The 12624-nt window shown below is 46.3% G+C and overlaps 1 protein-coding gene across 1 annotated transcript in view; it reads left to right on the plus strand.

Annotated features, from left to right (window-relative positions):
* The first annotated feature begins 2033 nt into the window (after positions 1-2033).
* Myo16 (myosin XVI) overlaps positions 2034-12624 on the plus strand; it is a 524759-nt gene continuing 514168 nt past the window's right edge. The window contains exon 1 of the mRNA XM_078016333.1: positions 2034-2192. The gene's annotated coding sequence lies outside the window, so the exon portion shown is untranslated. The remainder of the gene's footprint in view (positions 2193-12624) is intronic.

A 12624-nucleotide genomic window follows, 5' to 3' on the forward strand; every position in this document is an offset into this window, starting at 1 on the left:
GACTGGCCATTCTGGGACATTTTGTCTGATATTGGACAAAACAATCCACTACACAATAGATCAGAGATCACCAACACACACCAGTGCTTATACCTCATTCTAGAGACAAAACTCACCTTTGGAAACTGACCCAACATCGACATTCTTAATAAGATGCTGCCCATTCGTTTAGAAAGCATGACCATTTTTAAAGACTGATTAAATTCAGGTTGTATCTGATGCCACTCAGGTTACCACATGATGTAGAGTGAGATGGAGCTAGCTGGGATACATACATGCAATTATGATTCATGGTTTTAACTTCATGTTTTCTCTTAGGTTTATAACTCAGTCACTAACCTGGAAACTTGGATATGTGATAGATATAAATATATTAAGAATGTAACCTATATTTTATAAATATGAACTCTTTAGCATCACAAAGCATGGATGCTGAAGCTGAACACATATTAGAATTTCAGGGGCACTGTTTATTTGATGCCTGTAGAGTCTTAAACACTGGTTACTAGAAATGATTTTATGAAGCTAAAGTTGTGCATGGTGTCTGATCCTATGGAAATCTTACAGTATAAAGAGAAAAGAATGACTTCAAATACCATGCAATAGAATGAACATAGAAATGGCTAATATCACTCACACCACATTTATGTTTTTTCTGGTGCCAAATAAATTGAATGCCAGGAAAACAAATAGATGCTGAAATAGCTATTTTACTTCTAATCCACAGCCATTCTTGCCAGCTTACTTACTCTTGGTAATATACTAAATTATTTTGATAAGTTTGATAGGCTTGCAAATTATATTTAGAAGAATTAACTCCAACTGGAGACACAAGCCTTGCCACCTTATACATGGAAAACATGTACATACAGTCTCATGGTAATCACAAGTCAATTAGTTTAATTGGCAGTATCTTAAAATTCACAGAATATATTTCAAAGCACTTAAAGTGTGATAAATAAATGGCAATTGAGAAAGTATCTCAAGTCACTTAATCCATCCCTGAAAATGCAGTGTTGTAATGCCATAAATGAATGAAATTGATAGTCCATGCACAGAACTCTCCATTCTATTTTATATAATCATGTATCATACAATATAACCAAATATATCTAACAATGAATTGGTTACAAACTCGTTTGAATAGTTATTGGGTGTGCATTATGTACAAGGCCCCCTGCTGTTTTATATATGTGTGTGCATGTATAATATTGTGGGTGTGGGTATGTGTGGCTACAAGCGCGCACACCCCGACACACATACACACCATATTAACCCCAGAATTAAAATAGCATATATCTATCCCTCATGGGAAAATTTGGACAATGGATCATTTTACAGAACCAAACTGGAGGTGGGTACACCTTGCATTTTGTCACAGCGAAAGCATTACAACGCTCTGACAATCGCAGCAGAGGGCTAGCGGTTCGCCAGGGAAAGGCTCGTCTGGCACTTGCTCCTCTTCTCCCACGCCGAAGTTCACATTTGGGAGCAGATTTCAGGAGGCTGTTGAATGCCAGAGAGGGGAAGGACTGTGCTGGCCTCTGTAGCTTTAAAAGGGGTCACTCCTCTCACTTGGCGACAACTGCCACAGTCCCCGCGATGGCCTTTGTTCTGGTCCTACTGCTCAAGGGGGATCACCCCTCCAGGCAGGGCTCTGGGTTCCTGCAGAAGTCAGGACGGAAAAGTTTGAAGCGGGAGCCCAGCCGTCGTGGGGTGGGAGAGGCCCCCGGAGAGGATCGGGAGCCAGCCCCGGGAGAGGCGCGGTCTCCCAGCACGCGTGAGAACGCGTGAGACGGAGGGGGCGGGAGACCTGGCGGGGCACCGGGCGGGACTGACCGGGAGGCGGGTCAGCGTGCTGGGCGAGGCAGGAAAGTGAGCCGCGCGCGAGGCCGGCAGCTGGGCGCGGCGCGTGGGCACAGGAACCGAGTCCACGACCCGCTGCGGCCGGCACCGCGCGGGGGGCGCCGCGGAGGGGCGGGGCGGCGGGGCAGTGTCGCCGCGACGCCGCGGCTGCGGGTCGGAGGGGCGGGCGGAGCGAGCTGCAGCCCGCGGGGCGGCGGGGCGGCGGTTCTAGTCTGCAGCCGCCGGGCCGTGCGCATCCGCGGCCGCCGCGCGGGGCTGCTCCCGAGCCGAGTCCGGACCTTCGCTGCGCGGCGGGCACCCGGGTCCCGCGGACCCTTCCCCTGCAGGTAGGGACGGCAGCCGGGCGCGCGGTCCCCGGCGCGGGGAGCCTGGCGGGGCAGCCTCGCCTCCGGGCCTGGAGGTTGGTGGGCTGGTCCCGGGGAGGGCGCTGGGGGTCCGACCCGCCTCGCTGGTCCCCAGCCGAGTCCCAGCGCGGAGCAGGCTGGGCACGCCAGTGGGGCGTGGGGAGGAGGCTTCTCGGTTCGGTTCAGCGAAACCGATCGCGGACACTCCGCAACCCCTAGGGCGTGATTTCAGAGGTTGAAAGAAGCAGCCCTCTGAACTCTGGACCTAGCCCAGGAGGAGGAGGCGAAGCTGGCAACTGAGAGGGACGTGAAGCCTCGCGTTGCTAAGGGAGATGGCAGAAGCGGCGCGGTCACCTATGCAACCGCTCCTGGGGGCGGCGGGGGATGTGCTTCCTCTTTCTCTTTTTCTTTGGGGATGGAAAGGGAGACTGTGTTGGAGAACAAAGATGTATGAGAGAAGGAGGGCTCTCCAGCTGTCGCCTCTTCCCCTGATCCTGCTGACCCCTCACCGCGACCCCCACTGGGCGATGTCGGCTCTATTGTCTTAGAGGCGGGCGACTAAGTGATGGGCAAGTCCGCGGGCGGCAGGGTACCTACTAGGGGCTCTTGGTTCCTTGCCCCCTCTTTCCTGGCGAGGAAAAACCAAGTAGGTTGGTGGAAGTGCTCGGCTTAACGGGTACCTGGTACAACCGGAGAGGAAATGGAGATGATTTTTATCAAGTTTTCTTAGTATTTCTGTGATTTTATAGAAATCCAGTAAACACTCACTTGTAGCTCAGAGCTGCCTGGGGGCAGTGAGCCGATGCATTAACACCGCGTGCTAGTCCTGTGCCACCTGGAAGAATTACTTAGCGGTGGAAGGAAAAGCCATTGATAAGCAGGACCAAGTCAAACTTGGCTGCTCCAAATTGGCCAAGAGAAGTGAAGGAGCCGAAAGCCAGGTCTGTGCTCTCCCTAGCGCGGGAGCTTGGGAAGCTCTCCACCTCTCCGGGGTTGTGTGTGGCTTTCTTTGGGAACCTCAGGAATCCTGTGCCGTTCAAACAGGGGTGATGGTTACTGTTTGCTTGCATTCTTGGGGCTGTGTAGGATGCTCCTGCAGCCCTCCAGTGCTCTCCCAGAGCTTTTCATGTAGAATCAAGAGGAAGGACAAGGGACCCCGAGTTATCTGTGAGATCCTGGAATCAAAGCCACTGACTCAGTAGGGGGCCAACACAGGTCCAGCTGGACCATCAAGATACCTCCTCATGGGATTATTGCATAGCTGCCAGAATAAGTTGTATTTTTTTCTTGATGTTCTTAAAAGCTTTGAAGGCAATTTTTCCCATCCATAGTCAGGCTATGTGTGTTTGAAGTTGTTTTAGATTGCTGATGCTATACATGCACCTGTGATAGGTACTTACCATTCACATCGCTGGTCTCTTGCCACTTGTGGTCAGCTTGTGTGAGCATATGAGGTTTATGTTTGGTGGAGTTGTTTGGAAACCAGGATATATGTCATTGCTGTAGAGTCAGTGTTATATGTCCCAGAGACCAAATTGCATGCTATGAAAATCATCTGGATGTGATATTTATTTATCAAAGGAAAGAAATTAGTTTAATCACTAAAATGTCATCTAGAGAGCACAATTCCGTGGTTGAGTTCATCTGTGTCCTGTGAGAATGGGGGAGGGTTTCATAAAATGAAATGATTTGTTTAGCACACACTAAATAGCTAAAGTATTTTACATGTGTAATTTATACTCTAAAGATCCCCTTCCCTTGGGCTGAAAAGCTTGAAGATATAAGCTCCAGTAGCTCCTACTCCAGGTCATTAATGGGATCTGTGGGCAATTCAGCACTCCTGCAGATAAAGAAGTGTGTTGACTCAATAGGAGCCCATTGCAGGACATGAATGTTCTTGAAGGAAACTAAATAGAAGTAGAAACATCTCATTCTCCTTAGGGGATCAGAAAGTAAAATCTGTTGGGTAAAACTAATAATCACATGTAAAGTGTACATGTGATCCAAGTATACATGTGGTATATGTCTGTATGTATGTATGTACACAGCCCATATGTCACAAATTTGTTAAAACATTCCTGTGGTAAAAGATATTGCATTGGAACTGGGCTCTTTGGAAAAGATGCTTTTTAAAATTTGAGGCTGTGCTCAGCTAAGCATCTCAATAATATATCTGCTCTTTCCAGATCTTATCACCTGGGCAATTCCAAGCCTGTGACAGCACATGTTCATAGAATAAGAAAATACCAGGGTGGACAGGAACTTGAAAAATGATTGGCTCAAGCTGCTAGTACTACAGGGTGAGGAACCAAGGCCCAGAGAATTGGGGTGATGTTTTGATGATCTCCTGGCTAAACATTGGCAGGGTTACTGGGGCTCACTGTTCCCACCACCCTGGAGTGTCAGGGAAGTGGGAATGGGGGTACCTGGCAGTACCTAGAGACCTGGCAGGGGTGGATGCTCTCTGTCCTCTCCTTACCGCTGTTGCATGCAATTCTCCATCCCAGCCTTTCTCCTAGGGACTCTTCATTTCTATATTGAACTCTGTGCCAGGCACAATACAGTGTTCTGTAAGATTTCTAGAGAGCAGAGACTGAGCATGTTAACAGAATAAGGAAGCCTTATTTGGATTAAAAAAAAATGCATGTGAATTGACCAGATGGGCTTAACAATAAATCAAGGCCATGCAGTGAAAGCAGGTGCTGTTTACCTGAAGTGCGCAGAGAGGAGGAGGCAGTCATAGGGTAAATGGGCTTCACCCCAGGAACATTGAAATGCTCATGGCAAGGACACCTCTCCCTCTCCTCATTCACTTCTCCTCTAGTATCTTCTTTAACTATCACACCTGCCCTGCCAAAGATGCTGGGGAGGTAAGGTTGTTCATTCCCCTTTCCCTGTTTCTACTCATGTAACCCTGGTCCTTCTTGCTCTCATAAACCCCCCACCAAATGAGATGTCCTGCTGGGGCTGTGCTACACAGGGCCATTCTTGCCTCAGGTGTCCTGTCCCCATAGCTGCTCCACCTTGATGTCCCAAAGCCTGTGCCAGCAGAGGCTCCCTAGGGATTTCCCTAGGGATTTAAGAAATGCTTTTGACCACAGAGAACTAATGGGCCAACTTAAGTGAAGAATCTATTATACTCAACTTTCCTCTCTTAGGAATGGACTTTTATCAATGAAATGTGACAAACAATGATTTTTAGACAGTATACAGTGATAAAAATGGATTAGCAGTTTTGTTGTGATATTTCCTAGAAATGAAAGGTGTTTCAAGTGTACAATAATTTGACTTTGAAAAGAATGATCTATATCTTGCAGGACTGGGGCAGGATGCTCCTTGCCTGCAATTCTAGGTTCTTTGGAGGTGAAAGGAGAGGATGTCTCCAGCTATCCCTGGTCCTATAGAATCAGAGCCTGGCTGTGGGACACAGTGACACCTGGCCCATTGTCATTGGTGTTGCCTCTGAGAACCACAGGGTGATAGTTATTCAAGGATTCAAGTGTCTCTCCGCCATGTAGCTGGAGTCTCCTCTCTTTCCTAGTAGGTAGGAGTCTGTAAGCAAGCCTCTTACTTGCTATTCTTGTTATTACAATAGCCAGAGACCCAATAATGCACCAGGCTGCGAGTTCTAGGGAACTTTACATTAACAGTATCTAACTGTAACTAAAAATAGACCTAATCTAAATGTTGATATTTTCACACACACTTGTCAACTGTCAGCCTCAGAACCTTCTCAACCTCTTTGTTTGTTTGACACAGAGCCTTGCTATATGGCCAAATATATTCTACACAGAATGGTAATACTTTATATATAATTATGTTTTTGATTTTTTTTGTACTGGGAATTCCAGACAACAACTTAAGTTACTTAGAGCCTCACTAAGTTGCTAAGGCTGGCCTTGAACTTGCCTTCCAGATTGCTGAGATTATAGGCATGTGCCACTATGCCCAGTTGTAATTATGTTTTTAAAACAGCTATTTAAAATGATCTGGTCTCTCTAATTTCTGCCCCGTGCTTCTATCTTGGTGGATGTGGAAGATGCTGGAAGCGTTGCCATGTTCCCTCTCTCCACCTGTTCAAGGTCATTCCTCGGCCCTTTGTGGTCCAGCTCCTCTGATCCTGGCCTGGCCTTCTCCCTTCACCTCCTCAGCTCTGCCCTGCCTGCTCCTTCTCTGGCCTCTGCCTCTCCCACTTTGCGAATCGCCTTCAGCTTCCCCTGGGTGTGTGCCTGAGTTCCCATCTGCACTCCCAGGCTGACCTGCTTTCTGCCTTCACACCTCCATCTGGCTGTAGGCACCTTCCCTGACGATGCCCCTCCCATGCCCGGCTGTTGATGCCCCTCCCATGCCCGGCTGCTGATGCCCCTCCCATACCCGGCTGCTGATGCCTCTCCCATGCCCAGCTGCTGATGCCCCTCCCATGCCCAGCTGCTGATGCCCCAGCTTGAGTTCTAGTCTCTCTGCTCTGTCCAGGCTCTGAGGTCCCTGCTTGTGTGTCCTGGCCACGCTGCTCTTCTCCTTCCCTCCCCCACTTCCCATTTCCATCAGTCATCAAGGTTTTCCAATTTGTCTCATGAATGTTGCTCAAATTAGTCTTCCCTCCTCTGACCTTCTATGACTGCCCCCGATCTAGGCTTCATCATCTGTAGCCAGGGCTCAGGGACCATCCCTAATTCATCTTCCTGCTCGTCTGTGCCCCTCTGAACCAGGCTTACAGTTGCCAGAATGATTTATCTTAAATGCAAATTTGACTGCGAGACCGCCTGCTTAAAGGACTTAAATGATTTCCTGCTGCCACAGTGTGAAGTGCATTCTCCTCTGCATGACACATGTTGTGGCCCGTGCTGACCCCTCCTGCCCACCTCCTCTCTCCCCTCTCCTGAGTCATACGCTTACTTTCGACAACCTCAACTGGTTTGTATTCCTCCATACAGAACATAGCAATTCTCAGGCCTTCTGCATTCCTCTGGGTTGTGGACATGACCCTCCTCTTGCTGTGCTAAGCTGGAACCAAATCTAGAATATCTTCCCCAAATATCTCCCCACCCTCTGTGATTGTACTCCCTGGTGCCTCCTTACTGCACGCACATCCTGGTGCTTCCCCGCACATTGAACCTCTGTTGGAATGCCTGCCTTCCCCTGCACTGTGATCACCACTCTCATCTCTGTGCACATCTAGTAGGTGTCACATGCACATGAAGAAGGAGCTGCCTGGGACCTTGAGCAGGATCTCTGGAGACTCCAGCTCTGGATGGATGCAGCCCCTATCTCACTTTCTGTTGCCTTTCTCCTCTGTTCCATCGTCCCAATCCTGTCCTGCTCATCCCGACTCTCTTTCCTTCGCCCTCCCTCTGCAGTCACCTGCTCATCTTACAGGCAGGGAAAGAAGACGCTGGGAGACGGAGTGCCTCCCTCAGTTACAGTGCCAGCCTGTGGTGCGGCCAGGTTTGCGAAATACTAGGATTATTTGCCCTGTACACCTGTCACTTTGTAAGAAAACAGGAGGTTGCTTCTTTATCAAGTGCCATGTGGAAGACCATCTATAGCTGGGGGCAGCAAACCACACCACCAGGCCACACTCAAGCTGTGGCCTCTCTGTGGACAGCCTGTAAACTAAGCAAGCTCCTTACTGTTTAAAATTATGGCTAAAGCAAAACAGCCCAAACAATGCTGAACAGCTCACATCCGTGGCCCACAGGGCGTGAACTATTTACTAGGCGACCCTTTTATAGGAGATGTTTGCCGAGCAGTGATCCCCAGCAACAATGCGAACTGAAGCATTATGGTCTTTGGCAAAAAAAAAAAAAAAATGTACCACCAGAAGAAAAAGGATATATAAAAAATAAATTTTGGACTTACATGCTTTTAAATGAAAAAGAAGAAGAAGTCATAGCTCATACCATTCTCAGAGAAGGTGTTGTATCTATTTCCCAAGTTCTTGATGTTTATCATTTATCAACAAATAGTTACCATGGCAGAAATAATAACTGGTAAGCAATGTAATTAAACTAAGTCAGTTACTACTTCATAAATATTATTGTGGCACTTTTGTTAAAACATATATTGAAGGTGTGGATAAGGATGAGTTTGGTGTGCAAAGTTTAAATAGTTACATTGAATTATGAATAAAAATCAGCCCTTGAATCCCTCTTTTTCTATAACTAAAACGTAGAAAGCATTTTTAATTCATATTTGTTCCTGGAATTAGTTAGTGTTTTAAACATAAACCTTTGGAGGTTAAAACTCTAGCATGTGGTACTGTATGAACACATTTGAAATATTTAATAATTCCTTTAAGAATGATAAAGTCTTATTCAGCATACTCATTTCCTTTCCAATTTAGATTCCCAGTTATAATCATTCAGTAATAAGTGGCTGGGAGTCCTGGGTAGCAGGGATTCTATGAGCTCCCAAATCTTCTTTAAAAAGTCTATTAATATGCCTTTTATCTATATTATTTGGAACAGAGAGCCATTAACTTTACATTTATTTCAGAGATTTAAAACTGAATACGAGAGCCAGACAAAAGAAATAGAGCCTAGGAAATGAGGAGACTTATAAATGGGTGCTTAGAAAATGTTTTATATAGGTGATATAGACTTTATATGGTTAAGCTTGCGGGTTTTATTTTACAAGGTACAGAAACAAATAACGAATTCTGGAGTGAGCGTAGAACAAGTGATTTCTCAGGAAGGGAGACTGCTGAAGCTGTGGATGTGTGCATAGTCAGATAAGGAGGCGAGATCGTTTCCGAATACACATTATTAACCACACGTGGAGGTGAAAAGGGCGGTCTAGTTCAGTGTGGTCCATAAGGAGCGCCGGGGGAGGTGGAGAAGCTGCTGGAATTCTTGATGGCTCCACCGTAGTCCAAGATGATGAGGGCAGGAAAAAGCTGTTTGGGGCCTCGTCTGTGAAACGGGACAGGCCCTGTGGCTTGGAGGGTGTCCGTAGGACCGTGTGAGAGGACACTGCCAGCCTTGTGGCTGAGCAGGGGCTCCATGAAGGCCAGGTAGGGCCACCTCCACGGAGAGGCCGTGGCACGGTAAGACTTCTCCGGAAGGTTTATTCGGAAGTTTGAGTCACCTTCTAACACGATCATCAGTGTGAAACCAAAATAAAAACAACTGCTGTGGGCTTCATTCTGATCAATAGGTAAGAGATTGATGCTGACAGGTGTATGACCAAAATATTAGAAAAACATGGTCCAGCATCTAGTCTGTAACGGCCGAGCGGAGCTCATTGGTGGCGCTCTGGCCTGCCGTGCCTGAGGCCCTGCTGAGGCCTGCAGAAATGGAAAGCAAAACACCGCAGAAGGAGGTTCAAAACACCGGCTTAGAGTGTATCACACTGGGACAGCTCGGTGCCGGCCGGTCACAGGAGGGCGGATTTCAGAGGATTAAGGTGAGCACAGCCCAGTGGGCAGACGGTGAGAGTCAGACACAAATGGAGCAGGAGAGGCTGAAGGCAAGAGAACGGCTTCCTGGTTGTTAAGAGGAAGCAGCAAAGTCACACAGCAATGCCATCCCCCTCTCAGAGCCCACCTGTGAGGTGACATTTGGTTGGGCCCCAGGTGCAAAACCTCCAGGAAAAATGAAAATAGTAGTGCGAGCTCAGCAGAACGTCAGGACCGACCTCGGTGGCTGGAGGGTGACGGCCGTGACAACACCCAGGCTCACCCCGTGTGCGCAGCAGAAGAAGAGTGGCCAGCCTCCGCTTGGCCCTGGGGGATAAAAAGGAGAGAAGGTTTAAAAGTGGTTTGAAAACCATTCATCATCATTTTGTCTTCTATGTTCTTCATCAAGGAAAAGCTTAAAAAAATCCTTGTCTTGGATTAAAGCCCAAAATAGGTGAAAAATGAAAACAAAGGCATCCAGCCCTCTTAAGTGAATTTACGTGAGGCTGTCATCCAACCTGGGCCAGGACTCTGAAAGGACTGCCAGTGTGAGCCTGCTGTGGTGGCACACACGCCTGTAATCCCAGGGGCTTGGGAGGCTGAGGCAGGAGGATCACAAGTTCAAGGTCAGCCTCAGCAACTTAGTGAGATCCTGTCTCTAAATAGAAAACAAAAAGGGGTGGGGATGTGGCTCAGTGGTAGAACTGTCCTGGGTTCAATACCTGGTACAACAAAACAACACAAAAAACGTGCAAATGTGAGAGCCCCTGGTGATCTCTGGTCCGTGACAGAGTTTCAAAATACCAGAGATCTGGGGTACATCCGATGCCCAAGTTCACAAAGAAGCATCCACGAAGCTTAGAACTGGAATGCACGTGCCCATAAAAAGTAAAATATACATATTATATCCCACACACATCACAGATAATTATTAAACCTTTACCATCTGGGAGACCGATACTTGATAAAAATAAGGGATTGCAAACTTACTTGAATACTGAGTCTGAGAATAAAGCCAGAAAAATTAAGGCTCCAGTCTATTTATAAAATTGGATCTGAACTAACTAACTTCCAAGGATCATGTGTTCTAAGAATTTATGGTAAAGTTTAACTGATTTGTTCTTGTTTTGGGCTTTACTTAGTGTCATTTTTAAAAACTGTCATTAGAAACACATAACATAAAGTTTGCCGTCCTAACAGTTTTCAACTGAACAGTACAGTCGTGTTTAACGTCATGAACATTATTTGCTACAGATCTCTGTGCATGTTTTATGTTGCTAAACTAAAAGTCTGTGCCCATTGAACAACAGCCCCATCACCCAGCCCTCCGTCTCCGAGGTGTCTGCTCTGGGGGGCTCATGCAAGAATCCTGTGGTGTTCATTTGTTCGTGACTGACCTGTTTCACCTACGGCAATGTCCTCAAGAGTCGTCTGTTTTGTGAGCAGTGTAAACACACACACACACACACACACACACACACTGTATGTACACATACATACTACACATCTTCTTCACCCATTCACCCATTGGTGGGAATGTGGGGTGTTTTCTCCTTGGTGGTTGTGAATGACTCTGCAGGGAGCGTGCTGTAGATGTGTCTCCAAGATCTTGTGCTCGGTTCTTTTGGACCTCATGTGGGGCATAGAGTATTTCCACTTCTGATCTTCTGAGGAACCCGTTTTCCACTGTGGCTTCCTGCGTTGCATTCCCACCAGCAGATGGTCAGGGTTCCATTTTCTACACTTCCTTGCCAATGCTGGTAATGTATTGAGAATAGCCACCCTCACAGGTGTGAAGGGATGCCGCGTCATGGTGGGAATTTGCAGTTTCCTGGTGGTTGGTGAAGTTGTTGAGCACCTCTTCATATACCTGTTGGATCTGGGATGTCTTCTTTGGAGAAATGTCTGTTGAAGTCCCTTGCCTATTTTATATCAAGTTTGTGTTTTGCTTTTGGCTATTGGCTTAAAGAGTTTGGGTTCTTAACCTCTTATCAGATGTATGGTTTGCAAACGGTTCTTCCTTTCTGTAGGCTCTTTCCAGGGTGCTGACTATTTGCTGCACAGAAGGCTTTTGGCTTCATACAGTCTCATTGTCTGTCTTTGTTGCTCCTGCTTTTGGTGTCATATTTAAAATACCAGATCAGTATCATGGAGATTCCCCATTGTGTTTTCTTCTAGGAGTTTATAGCTTGGGAACCTCTGTATAGGTCTTTGTTTTTCGTACATGGTGTAAGGTAAGGTTCCAGTATCACTCCTTTGCACATGGAATCCAGTTTTCCTTTCCTTCCCCACTGTGTAGTCTTGGCCTCCTTATGAAAGATCATGACTCTATACGTAAGGTTTTTCCCCAGGTTCTCAACTCATTCGCTGGCTTGTATGTCAGTGTTGAAGCCGCTGCCATACTGTTTTGCTTACTGTAGCTTTTAACACGTTATGTGATCAGGAAGAGTGTGATGTTCATCTTTGTTCTTCTTTCCCAAGATTATTTTGGATATTTGGGATATTTTGAGTTTCCATATGCATTTTAGAATTTCTTTTCTATTTGGGCAAGTGTTGCTGGGATTCTGAGGGAGTTTTTGTTGTACCTCTATATCGCTTTATATAGGATGGACGTTTTAACAACCCAAACTTCCAATTCATGAACATGGGATGTCTTTCCATTTATTTGTATTTTCTTTGATTTCTTTCAGAAGCATTTTGTAGTTTGCAATATATCATCATTTTCATTTGTCTCAAGGTATTTTCTAATTTCCTTTGTGATTTCTTCTTTGACCCAGTAGTTTTCAAGATTATGTTATTTAATTACCACATATTTGTGGATTTCTCAGTTGGCCTTATATATTAATTTCTACTTCCATTCTATTGTGGTCATAAAAGAGACTTGGTGTGATTTCAAACTTTTAAAATTTATGAATAATTAATTTGTGTCCTAACTTGTAGTCTATCTTGGAGAATGTTCATTTTGTGCTTGAGGAAAAAATATGTTCTGCTGTTGTTGGGTGGAGTATTTTACAAGTA

The sequence above is a fragment of the Ictidomys tridecemlineatus genome, chromosome 6 (genome assembly GCF_052094955.1).
Source record: "Ictidomys tridecemlineatus isolate mIctTri1 chromosome 6, mIctTri1.hap1, whole genome shotgun sequence".
Classification (NCBI taxonomy): Eukaryota; Metazoa; Chordata; class Mammalia; order Rodentia; family Sciuridae; genus Ictidomys; species Ictidomys tridecemlineatus.